At 46.7% G+C, this 10,311-nt stretch overlaps 1 protein-coding gene across 2 annotated transcripts in view; it reads right to left on the reverse strand.

Moving 5' to 3' along the window:
* PTPN4 (protein tyrosine phosphatase non-receptor type 4) overlaps positions 1 to 3,021 on the reverse strand; it is a 106,833-nt gene extending 103,812 nt beyond the window's left edge. For both annotated transcript variants that reach the window (XM_032190175.1, XM_032190172.1), the window contains exon 1: positions 2,971 to 3,021. The gene's annotated coding sequence lies outside the window, so the exon portion shown is untranslated. The remainder of the gene's footprint in view (positions 1 to 2,970) is intronic.
* Positions 3,022 to 10,311: the final 7,290 nt, after the last annotated feature.

Consider the following 10,311-nt stretch of genomic DNA (forward strand, 5'->3'; position numbering starts at 1 on the left):
CCTCCCCTTCCCTTTTTCTCCTACCTTCACAGTTCCTTCTTCCCACTACAAACAGGCCCGCAGTATACATGCACGCAAACCATGTTTACAGTTGTTTAGGCTGGATCACAATGAAACTCACGAGAATTTTGCCTGGCCATTTTATGGAAAGTGACAGCACCAGAGTGAAAGCGAGGTATTAAAAAAAAAAAAAAAAAAAAAAAAAAGACGCACAGTCAACCATCTGCTGAAAGATTCTCTTGTTTGACCATTTTTATAATTGGTGAGAATGGAAGTGAGGTGACACAAAAACAGGATGTGAAGGCATGGGATTCATGTGATCTCGTACCAAATTTAAACCCAGACTGGCCAGGGGGCGGGGGAGCAGAGGAGGGACAAGGCAGAATCCCGATGTACCAGAGGATCTAGCTAATGGCAGTATAAAGACCTAGGAAAACAGGCCACAGAAACTCACTGTTTAGCAGTTTCAAAAAAATAATCTAATGGTGACTTCAGTGCCAAACGAAACGTGGCATGTGACTATTTGTTTTGATTGCTTAGATAAACTAAAGAGTTAGCACAGAATTTTTAGTCCATCATAATTGTCAAAAGACCCTTAACGCAATCCCTTTACCTCATCCAACCGTCTGAAATGCCACCAGCAAGCCATTCTAGCTTTCTTTCCTAGGCACAGGTTAGCTTTCAGGACCAAGCACACCATCCTGGTATCCTCCCTTCCACTATTTTCAAAGTTGCAACCTCCACTCAGTTTTCCAGAACATGCTTGTACAACAAACCGTCCACTTTTTACACGTAAGCACAAAACGATGCACAAAAAATTTCCACGTACATTCAGCAACACTTTCATAAAACAACCCGCCAAGGATAACAAGGCCCCAGAGGGACACAGCCCCCAAATACTGATCAGGATCTTCCTGATCAGATAAAACAGGCAAGCAAGTTCAAGGAAAATATTTCATTTTCACAAAATCACCCTGCCACGCACTCACATTCAGCTGTTATTCGGGGTGCCAACCATGTAGCTCTTTGCAAGCACTGAAGCCTGTACGACGTGCCACACAAACACGGAGGTTAACAACAAAACACACAAAACATTCACACGCAGCAAATGTTCTCGATAAACATCGGCCTCGTGCCTCCAGAGCCACTGGTTAAGCTTCAGTTCCTGCCGCGAGCTGGGGGTAGGTGGATCCTTCTGCCCAAACAGGGGGCACTGCAGGAACAGAGCCAAAACGATGTGCCCTGGGTATTGGCTTACCATATATTCAAAATATGCTAATGGCACTGACATGTAAATAGCACTTAATGAACTCTGTCCGCTAATAGAGAGTTCGGCCACTCAACGGAGCAACTAGCATTACTCCTAAGATCACAGGATTTTGCTTTTATTCGGGGCTTTGACAAACGTAGCTGCTAATAATCAGCCACTCGTTCTGCTCGCAGAAAAACAGGGCAGACTTAACTTTCCTGCGACGACACTGTAAGCACACCCAACCCTGACAGTATTTTTAGCAAGGGTGTTCAATCAATACTGCTATGTACAACCTCAACAGGGCTTCAGCAGGACAACAGAATTATAAAGCATGGCAGCAAATAAGACATTTCATGGAGAACTGTAATTAACAAGAAAAAAAAAACAACACCAAACTAAACCCTAAGGAGGTGAATCTGATTTCAAACAAACTTAACAGCAGACAAAAAGAAAACGCACTAAAAGGTAAAATATTACAACATTTCTGCTTTTGATGGAAACATGTTCATATTTCAATGTTTGCTTTAGTTTAAAAAAAAAGGAACAAAAATCTAAAAATACATAGACGCTGTAATGACAACAAAGTTATCTTCAAAAAATCAGACCCACAGTTACATTTCTGAGCTTATAAAGCAAAAACGTGCCTGGGAAATGTGTAGAAACACACGTAGGTATTTGTAAGCTTATCACTCAGAATAATATTTTATCAACATGGTGCAAACCTGAGTTATATGCCAATATGTAAAAATAACTTTTTAGGTCAGCGAAGCAAGAAATCCATTGTCAAGAAAATGGCATCCATAAGATTACGATACTGAATATTTTATATTTAGGCAACGAACTGGAAAGCTCTCCCTCGATATAGCCGTCTATTAAGATGACGTTTTTACCGGTTTTAATCTCCCCGGTGTGCTCCTGCAGCCCATATTTATAACGTAACGAGCTCATAAATGCCTGCATGTGTGCGAGCACACCCGGGGGGCTCCCAGCGATGCCGGCAGCAGCCGGGCGGCCACAAGCCCCCGGTGCCATCCAGCCGAGTTGAGCTCAGGGGCGAGCGATACCCGCAGCTGGGAAAATGCATGTGCAGGCTACCGGCTAACAAACGACGGTTCAGCTGCGAGCCATTAGCACTTCTGTAATACACCAGCGACACGAATATTTTCCGTGTCACGGTTTAAATAAAAATAAATAAATAAATAAATCGCACGCTGGAATCGGGGAGGCTCAGCACAAAGTTCACCCGCATGTGCTCTCCCCATCCGATCCGCACGCTCTCGGCGCCGGTGGGCGCGCTTCACCCACGCCGGCAGAGCGAGCTGAGCTGAGCTGAGCTCCGGGAGGGTTTTTCTTTTTTTGGGAAGGGGCCGGCTCTCCCTCCCCAAACCTCGCACGGCAGCAGCCGAGGCGAGGCACCAGCCCCAGGTGCGCGGTGGCCGGGGAGCCCCAGGCGGTTACACAAGCGGGCAGGAGAGCACCGAGAGCCCCCCGGGGGGGCACCCGCCGCCTGCCCAGCGCCGCTCCAGCCCCTTCTCCCCGGCCACAGCCAGGGCAACGTGCGGGTGCCTGGGGAGAAGCGCACGGCCGCCAACTTTCCCCTCCGACCTGCCGCAAACCAACCCTACGCCCCCCCGGGACCCCCCCCACAGCCGGGTTTCGCCCCAAAACCCCCCTCCGAGGGGGGTGACGGCCCCCCCAACCCCTCCCCGCCCCCTTACCTTCATATAACAGCCACGTCCTTGCCGATGGAGCGGGGGAAGACGCGGTGGGGGGGCGGGGGGGGGGGGCGGCCGCGGGAGCGCGGAGGGGAGAGGCGCGGGGGCTGCGCTCGCCGCTGCCGCCCCGCGACCCCCCGCGCGCGCGCGCGCCCGTGCCCGTGCCCGCGCGCGCAGCAGGCGGGGGCGCGCCCGGGGCCGCGCTCGGGGCCGGCCCCGCCCCTCCTCGCCTCGCCTCTCCTCTCCTCGCCGCGCCCGCCTCCCCCCCCCCCCTTTTTTTTCCCCCTCGACACCGCCCCTCAGTCCCCCCGCAGCGCCCGGCCCGGCCGCGGCCTCGGCGGCAGCGGGGCCCGCATCGTACTGCGGCGGCTGGGCCGAGGGGAAAAGGGCTGGAAGAGGAGGAGGAGGAGGGGGGAGGAAGGCGGCGGAGCCCCCTCCGGCTCCTCTCCCGCCCCTCCCTCCCCGTTCTCCTCACAGCTGAGCAGCCGGCGGGGCCGCGGCTGCCCCCTCGCAGCCCTCACACGGGGCACGGCGCCGCCTGACGCCCGGCGGCCCGGGGGGGAGCAGGGGGAGGAACGGCGCCGCCTCCCCGCCTGCGCCCGCCTCACGCGGGCGGCAGCAGCAGCCTAGCAACCAACATGGCGGCCGCGCCGGCACCCGGCGGCGGGCTGGAGGGGCGGGGGGGAGCGCGGAAAACGTCGCGAGAGGGACGCTTGGCACCGCCCCCCCGTTGAGGTGGGAGGCAGGGAGTGCGGCTCGTAGCCTGATTGGGTGGGTGTGCTGTCAATCAAAGGATGGGGGCGGTGGATTGGCTGACCGAGCTGTCAGTCACGCCGAGCGGAGCGGGTCGGGCCGCAGCGCTCAGCGGGCTCGGGGCGGCTGTGGCAGGGGCTGTGAGGGGAGGGTTGGCTGCGCGGCGGCGGGTGACAGCCGCTGCCCTTACATAATCCCGAGTTATTATTCGGAATCCCGAATTATTAAAGTACAGCCGTTCATAATCAGCCCTCGACACGCAGAATAACGCGGCCGGGAAGGAGTTCTGGGCTCTCACAACCCCCCATGCAGCAGATGCAGGATGACGCTGAGGCAGCTCGCACAGCTCCTTACTCGGAGGCTTTCTGAAGTGTCACTCCGCTGATGTTTGGAAACCTGCTTCCAGCCTAAATTTGTTCACGGCCATATGACAGCCATTTGTGCCAGCCTTGCTCCTCTGCTTAAATAGCCTCTGGGTGGTGGTTACCCCCGGTTTGCTTTCACAGGCCATACAGCTTCGTTCTGCTAGGCTGAATAACCCACCCAGCCTCTTGGCCTCCTCCATCTGTGTGAGTGTCGGGGCACACAGCATCACCTCACAGCATCGCCTCGCTGAGCTCCTCTCTCAGGACCACGTTGAATGAATCAGGGTGGAAGAGAGTTTGGGAAAGGCAGTCAAGCAGGAATGCTAGACAATGCACAATCTGCGAAGTACGTTTAACTGACAGACTTTTCAAACTGTTACTGGAAAACACTTAGAAATTGCTCTTGTTTAAACTTTGTTAATGAAAGTCCATAAATAAAATTACCAAGTTTGAAGTGTAAACAGTTGTCCTGGACTGAACGAATTCCCAGGCAGACGTCATAAAGGCCGTGGAATGACACACACAGCATCAGTAATGCCATTCCTTATTGTGTCTTGCTCCAGCTCCGCTTGAACATTTCCGTAGTTATATTGACAAACTCATTGTGCTTGTATCCAGAGACATCCAATAACTGAGTTCTGCATTTCTGAAATGCTGCCAGCCTCTCCAGCAGTGGATGAAATACGTTCTTCTGTGCATTACAGAGAGCCGTAGCTGCAGAGTTGCCTTGGTTTCCTGATAATTCACTTTCAGATCATGATGAATTTATTCACAAGTTGCATAGATACATTTTAATCCGTTTGCACATAAGCTTCAAAGTGTGCCTCTCACGTTTTCGCATAATTTTCTTTACTTGTGCCTGGATTATGTCAAACATACTGTTACCTTCAGTTTGAAAATAACAACAATTAATATTTTATACAGTGTAATAAAGAAACAATCCAAACCACTCAATGTGACTGTAGAACCTCACAACGTTTATTTAGCAACTGTAACCGTAAGCTGTTATGAAAGGATATGTTTTCCTAATCTGACACAAAATTGGTGAGACATACAGATATTAAAGGCTAGACACTTCAAAGCTGTTTCCTCACAATACCTTATTAGCCCCATAATTCATTGTTTACAGAAGGCTTGATTCAAAGCCCTAAATACCACACAGTGGAAGATTCCCACTGTGTGCTCAGGTCAGGCCTACATTGCAAGAGTTCTGAATGCTTTAAAAATAGATATTGAGACAAAGTTCTCCAGCTCGTGATCTTACAACACAAATGGAGCAAAATTGCACTGCAGGATACTTGTGTACAGACATTGCTCTGGCCTTATATCGTGGACTTCAGCATAAGCAGCAGAGAACTTAACTTTGCAGAGTTGTGATTTTTTGTAGGTTAAACACAGAGCGACCACCTCTCAGAATTATGAATGAAAGAGAGAAAGCAAACTGAAATGTGACTCTGTCATTATTTACCAGAAAGGGAACACGTTCCTTTCATATGTAAAAACTGCATTCAGCTCACTTCTCTTTCAGTAGCAGCTCTTTTATGTAAGAGCAAGTTTTCGGCTACAGTCTGCCTGCCTGCAGAAGCCATGAAAGCTGCCTTTTGCATAGCTAGGTCACATAGCATGAGCTTAATATTCACACTTGTGCATGGGGATTTATCTCTATTGTCGCTGATACCTTTCGGAGGGGATATGTTATCTTCATGAGTAGTAATGTACTGCTAGGAAAACACAAGTATCTGTGTTTTAAACTAGTATCTAAACTGTTTTGTAGAAGTTAAATCTCACAGCTCTGGTATAAGTGTAGGAACAAACAAAAGATTCTGTTTTCCTAATAGATCTGTGATATGTGTTTGTGCCAACAACCTTATTACTCATGCAGGACCTGCCAACCAAGCTGGGATAATTTATGTGAGAGAAACATATATTAAAAATGTGAATGGGATTTTAAACCTCTCACTGAAATACCGTGCAAACTGCTTTGTTGCCAAGCTGACATACTTAAACACTGCATTAAAGCAATTCAAGATGAATGGCTCTCACCACAGGTGGAGGTTAGCGGGGAAAGGGGCAGGACACAAGGCACTTAACACTAAGAGCAAGCATAATGTATGTTTAATAGCAGATACATTTTCTACAAGGAGGGATCCTGATTCAGCAAAACACTTAGGTGCCTTGCTTACTGGAACTTAAGGGGCGCGGGCACAGCCCTAAATCCAGATTGGCCAAATCGCACGTGGAGCGTGCCATTGACGTGTGAACAGCAGGCAAGCTGGTGCTTGAACATGGCCTTGGGATCACTCTTAAAATGTGGTAGGGTCATAAATACTGAGAGTGCTTGTTCAGCAATGTGCTATGTAAGCTGTGGGGACAGAACCCGTTCGTTGTTTGGGGCAGGGACCAACTTTCACTTCACATTTGTGCAATACCTGGCGCAATACGGCTCCACAACGTGAGCTGCTACAATACTGCGTAATAATAATTTGTGCTAATAAGCTTGCTACAGCTGTTGTGCAGTTTGGGAGCTGTCTGAATTTCTCCTTAAAATATATTTAAAAGATAACCCTCTAGGAATACGCAGACTGAGAATGAAAGCTGGAGGAAATGTAAATAGATACAGTCCCTGGGCCACATTTTGCCAAGTCCTTTTTCCTCCTTCCAGCCCTCACCAAACTCCCCTGCCTTCACCATGCATTGAAGTACCCCAAGACTGCATTTTTAGATACCCACTGCAAATACCTGAGCCTTTTGTGAATGTCGTCTGTGCACTCGCTTGTGGAATACTGTTTTCTGTATTTCTGCTTCTGTCCAAAAGACGAATAGCATACACTCTGGCGAGTTAAATATAAAACCATAATAAAGCAGGCCAAAAAATATTTTGAAGCATAAAAACTTTTCCAAATACATCAAGAACAGGAGAACTGCCAGGGAACATGAGGAACCAGCAAGCATCAGGTATAACAGGAGCATTCAAGAAACCCACAGGATAAAATCAAAGTAGGATTTTTCTGCCATTGTTCGTTATGGTGGAGTCTGAGGTAATTACTACAACAAAACTTTTGAAAGGGTGAAGTCAGAAAAAAAGTTCCCAAACTCTGGTATCCTCGTAAGAGATTTCAGAGCCACCCCCAGCACACTGTATTATTAGTTGTGTTTTGTAATTGGCAGTTCAGAGTGAAGTCTGTGCTGGAGGAAAGGAGCACTGACATACCCATACCAGCTTTTGGGAAAGGCTTTAGGGAAAAGCTAGAAACGACAGACCAGTCAGGCTAACACATGGTTCATTACCATATAATGGGAAGAGCTGGAAACTGCGGCTTTGTTAGAGTGCTTTGAAAACGTCAGCAAACTTTGATAAAGGGGGCTGGTTTATACAGGCTTTGTATAAACATTGGGACCTCGGAGTCCTTCTCAGCCACAGTCCAACTCCCGGTTGGAAGAGGACCAAGTACATATCATCCTCTGTCGTCTCCTGCCTCCGCTCCTTCTCTTCCCAGATTGCCTTTGCCCTCAGTCTGATTTCCACAGAAAGGAAATCCAAATGTATGGGACAGAGGGGAGGCACAGTGTGTTCCAGGGATCTTCCCTGCCCAAGCAATAAGGGGACTCTACACATGACATGAAGAACATTTAACATGCAGCCCAGATTAAGCAATAATGTATATAGGTTGCCCAAAGCATTTTTATAAAGCGTAAGAGAGGAACTCCTTTTGTGATTAGTAACTGTGTTGAAAGAGAAGGGTAAATGATCACAAAGGGGAGCAACCAGTGTGATTCCCAGGGGACCCATGCTTTAAAACATGTTCACAAAGGGTAAATGTAATAGGATTGAACAGTGAGATAACATTTTCTGGTGATTCACGATTATTCAGGATAACTAAAACCAAGACTGCAACACGGCAGTCACTAAATTAGTTTGCATCAGTTAGCAAGGTATTTTGGAGTCACTGTGGTTAGTTTTCTGAAAATGTTATCTCAGTGGTGGTCAAAGAGGCAGTTCAGACTGATAGAGAAAGAAGAGAATTAAAAAGCAAACATAAAACATAATGCTACTCCATAAACCCTCAGGAAGTACATTCTTCCCTTACATACTACTCAAAGTTCTGCACCTCAACATGCAGAAGCCTCTTAAGCATTAGAAAAACATAAGAAAAGACAGATAAAAGAGTGACCGGGTTATCAGAAAGACTGAGCACCTCCTGAGTAAGGCAGATCAGGTACCACAGGATTACCTAGAAAATAGATGACAACTGGGAGATATAACACAGATATCGGAAATCGTGACTGACACAGGAGAGGTGAACAGGGAACAATTACTCTTTTCTTACAAGAATTCAGATTAATCTCATAATACTTTTTTTCAGATGGAGGTGTAAAACAAACAGAACGAAGTACTATTTAAACAACATCTGCTTAATTTTGCTAATGCATTGCAATGAGATATTTAAGGTGCCAAAAATATTAAGGGCTGCGAGAAGTAACTAGACAAATTAATGGGAGAAAAGGCTGCTTTGCAGAGAGGTGGACTTAGCCTTCAATACTGTTCTTAGATCACCAGAAATTGAGATGATAAATAGGAAGAAAAATGAAGCTGTAACTGCTGTGTCCTTATATTTCTGCTGCAAGGTGTATGCTCGTGCTCTTTACCAAATACAGGGTGCCAGGTCATCTGGTTCTTTGAAGTGACTCAGTTCAGCCTTTCTCGTATTACAGCTGGGACAGAACGACATCTGTCTCAGACCTTTTGCTTCCTAGCATATCCCTGAATGTGGGTATTGAACATGAGAAAGCCTGATAAAACATTGTAGTGAAAGAAACGTCTAATGAACACTTTTAGAACCTTCAAAGGCATTTGATCAAAGTTTTGAGATGAGATCCATAACAATCTTATTTTAGGCAAACTACTTTAACAGAGTTAAAGCCAAAAATGACCATTTTGTTAGACCACCAGTTTGATTTAGCCCAAAGAACCTCACCCAGTAATTTCAGCAGCAAGCCTATAACTTTGGTTTGAGCTATGCTGTGTTTTAAAATAGCTTTTGCCTTTTCTAGGTCCATCAGTAAACCATCTAGCTGCAGATTGCCACCAAAGCCTCCCGGCTTTGCAACTTGTCAGAAAATTTCTGGAATATTGGAGAGGAGAGAAAGAAACGTTCAGAAAGCAAAGGATTATGGGCTCAATTTGTAAGGAATTAGCTCAATTCTGCTATTGATTTCTTTGCATAGTGACCAAAAAAAAAAAAAAAAAAAAAAAAAAAGAGTATTCTGAAATGAGCAACTCAGACATGCTGATTCCAGGTCCACAGGTTTTAGTTTTTTCCTTTTTCTTTCTCTGAGTTCTTTATTGAGAAATTCCAGACCTGGATCTGGCTGAACTCTAGGTAACTTTCAGGAATTTGAGATGGTTTTCTTTCAGAACTAAACATTACAGGGCAGCGACTCCTGTAAGGATGGTGTGCAAGCCCAGGGTGCTGCACTGGGTGCTCAATGCTATTTGCATTTCTGTCGCTAAGATTTCCACTTCCGAGCAAAGGCCACAGGATTTTACCCTGTAAGTTGATGCAGCCCGGGTAGATAAGGAATACACATTGTACCTTTGTAAAGAAGCTGCTTTTGTTGGTTTTATGTCCTTACTCTGAAAGGAAAGCACTGGAATGAGCTCAGGCTTCCAGATGGGCAGTTTTCACATTTCAGCTCAGTCGCAAGTAAGACATCGGGAAATCTCTTGAAAAACAGAAATACATCTAAAAGAGGGGCAGGGAAAATGGCTTCTGGGTCATCCCTTCACGTTTTATTGTTAGAAAAAACACTGCAGTGTTCGGTTTCTTTGGCCTTTTGCAGGCGCCTTTACGAAAGTTTGCACAGAAGTACTCACTCATCTGAAGCACAGAGGAGACCATATGTCACCTCTCGCTGCTCGGCAGTTTCACAGTTGAGGTTTTGAGGTCTACATTGTCTGCCAACAGCGAGCACCAGTGAAAGGCTGATGGTAAACCATAGCCAGAAATGCAACTCCAGTCCTAAAAGCGTTTTTCTTTGCTGCAGTGTAACGTGACATATTTCAAAAGTAAATGTTTTCTACAAGTTAATGTCTCTAAAGAGAAAAATAAAAGAGTGTTTATTGACGGTTGTGGTTTGCTTTTACCTTGCATTAATGATCTACTTCCATGTACAGTACAGAAAACAGCCAAATTTGACCTTTCCTAAGACACAAAAGACAGCACAG

This window comes from Aythya fuligula, chromosome 6 (genome assembly GCF_009819795.1).
Source record: "Aythya fuligula isolate bAytFul2 chromosome 6, bAytFul2.pri, whole genome shotgun sequence".
Classification (NCBI taxonomy): Eukaryota; Metazoa; Chordata; class Aves; order Anseriformes; family Anatidae; genus Aythya; species Aythya fuligula.